The sequence below is a fragment of the Primulina huaijiensis genome, chromosome 12 (genome assembly GCF_012295235.1).
Source record: "Primulina huaijiensis isolate GDHJ02 chromosome 12, ASM1229523v2, whole genome shotgun sequence".
NCBI classification, from domain to species: domain Eukaryota; kingdom Viridiplantae; phylum Streptophyta; class Magnoliopsida; order Lamiales; family Gesneriaceae; genus Primulina; species Primulina huaijiensis.
In genome coordinates, this window is record NC_133317.1 from 17364460 (window position 1) to 17367670 (window position 3211).

The window sequence follows — 3211 nt, forward strand, 5'->3', positions numbered from 1 at the left end:
CTAACTTTTACTTTCCCGCAACTAACTTATTAAATCATATATTTCATTTAGGCAATAGCGTGGCTCTGCCGGTTGTTCTAAATGAAATATACTGATTTAATTTAACATTTATTTTATGCAATTATATATTTATATAGTTATATATATAATCATAGGTACCATATATAAAATATCGGTGAATTCGGTATTTTTTATAGTGGGAACTATATTATATTAGGTGTGTGTTTGAATATTTAAATTTCTTGGAACCATTATTTATGGTGGTTTCCTTTGTTTTACTTTTAGTTAAACAATATTGCATAAACCAATAATAAATCCTCGAGCCTTGACAAAATTTATAATTTGTAAACTTCGTTCTTGCATTTGGTAATCTATAAATTAATAAATTTAAACTTTAAATAACTTCTCTGTGGATCGATCTCGTACTTACGAAAAATATTACTTGCAGACAACCTACACTTGGGTGAATTATAATTTAAGTAGTAGCAAGTTTTTGGCGTCGTTGCCGGGGAGGTATAAATTAAGTTTATATTTGTTAATTATGTTTTATTTATAAGTATTGTGTTTTTTTTTTTGTATGAGTATTTTGAGTCAAAAAAAAGTGGTAGACTTATTCGAGTATCTGAAAATAATTTAAACATGGATGATAATTCAAATAATCAAGACAATCATAACAATAATAACAATAATCAAGAACATGATCAATTAAGAACACTTAGGCACCATATGAACCCTATTAGAACTAATGCCCCATCTTGTTTAGTTTTTCCTCCTGATGCATCTAATTTCAACTTTAAACCTCAAATTTTTCAACTTTTACCAAATTTTCATTGCTTAGATTCTGAAAATCCATATTTACATCTAAGAGAATTTGAGGAAGTTTGTAACACTTATAATGATCAGAATTGTAGCATGGATATAGTTCGATTAAAGCTTTTCCCTTTTTTTTTTTAATATAAAGCTAAAACATGGCTACAAAATTTGAGATCAAGTTCAATAAGATCATGGGAAGAAATGCAACAACAATTTCTCAAAAAGTTTTTTCCTTCCCATAGAACAAACTCTTTTAAAAGACAAATTACTACTTTTTCTCAAAAACAAGGAGAAACATTTTATCAATGTTGGGATAGATATAAAGAATTACCTAATACATGCCACATCATGGTTTTGAAACATGGAGAATAGTTTCTCACTTTTATGAAGGTCTAATACCTAAAGATAGGCAAATGATAGAATTCATGTGTAATGGAACTTTTGAAGATAAAAACCAAAATGAAGCTATGGAATATTTGGATTCATTAGCAGAAAATGCTCAAAATTGGGATAATATAGGCACAATAGAACCACCAACAACTAAAATCAATAATTCAACAAATGGGGGTGGTATCTATAATCTTAAAGATGATATGGATATTCAAGCTAAACTTGCATCTTTAGCAAGAAAAATTGAGTCATTAGAAATGAAAAAGAGTGGACAATTAAAAAGTATTCAAGAAATTGTTTGTCATATATGTGATACACATGATCATGCTACAAAAGATTATCCAAAATTACCTTCATTTAAAGTATGTCTCCATGAACAAGCAAATTATGTTAACAATTATAAAAAAACTAATACTAGATCCTTTTTCAACATCATATAATCCCGGATAGAAAAATCATCCTAATTTTAGTTGGAGTAATGATAATAATGCAAAACACTCACAACAATATTTTCAAAATAACCAAAATCATCAAGGTTATATTCCTTATGTTACACATCCAAGAAAAAACTTTGAAGATGTAATTCATGAATTTATCCAAAAGCAAGAATCTATCAATATTCAAAACAGTCAATCTATGACTGATTTGAAAGAAACTCTTGCAAAATTTGCATCTGCACTTAATATTCATGAAAAAGGAAAATTTCCATCTCAACCTCAACCTAATCCTAAAAATCAAAATCAAGAATTAAAAAATGAAAAAATTGATCAAATAAAATCTGTTATTACCCTTAGAAGTGGTAAAATAGTTAATGATTCATATAGTAATGAAAACAAGGATCATTTAAAATCAAAGAGTAAGGATGATAATCCTGATACTTTTGAGAATGATGATACCTTAAATTCTAAAAATAATATGTTGAATGATAAATCATCTAAAATAGTAAATGAATCAAATAAACCTCCACCATTTCCTCATGCATTAACAAATCATAAAAAGCAAAAAAATGATTCTGATATCTATGAAGTTTTTAAACAGGTAAAGATAAATATTCTATTATTAGATGCTATTAAACAAGTACCTTCATATGCAAAATTTTTAAAAGACTTATGTACTGTGAAGAGAAAATTGCATGTGAAGAAGAAAGCATTCTTGGCTGAACAAGTAAGTTCTATTCTTCAAAATAATTCTAGTTTAAAGTATAAAGATCCTGGTTGTCCAACAATTTCATGTATTATTGGAGAAAATAAAATTAAAAAAGCTTTGTTAGATTTAGGAGCAAGTGTGAATTTACTTACTTATTCAGTTTATGAAAAACTTAATTTAGGAGAATTAAAACCCACCTCTGTTACTCTCTTACTGGCGGATAGGTCAATCAAAATACCTAGAGGTATTGTAGAAGATGTGTTGGTTCAAGTTGATAAATTCATATATCATGTAGATTTTATTGTTTTGGATACACAATCAATAAAAGTATATAATGAAATTCCAGTAATATTGGGACGACCATTTCTAGCAACTTCAAGTGCTTTAATTAATTGTCGAAATGGAATAATGAAATTGTCTTTTGGAAATATGACTCTAGAACTTAATGTGTTCAATTTATGTAAACAACCAAGTATTAATGAAAATGAATATGATAATGAAATTGAAACAATTATGGAAGAAAATATACAAGAAGAAAACTTAAATCAACAATCTGAAGTTTTTTCAATAGAATGTTTGTAGTCTGAAAATAATTTTAAAAAAGATGATAATATAAAACTTGAATTAAAAGTTTTACTATTCGAATTGAAATATGTATTTCTTGGTGAAAATAAAACATTTCATGTTGTAATTTCTTCCACTCTTCTACCAAATAAAGAAGAAGATTTAATTAAATTACTTAAGAAATATAAAAATGCAATTGGATGGACTTTGAAAGATATAAAAGGTATAAATCCTTTAATTTGCACACATAAAATTCATTTGGAAGAAAATGCTAAAACATATCAACAACCACAAAGAA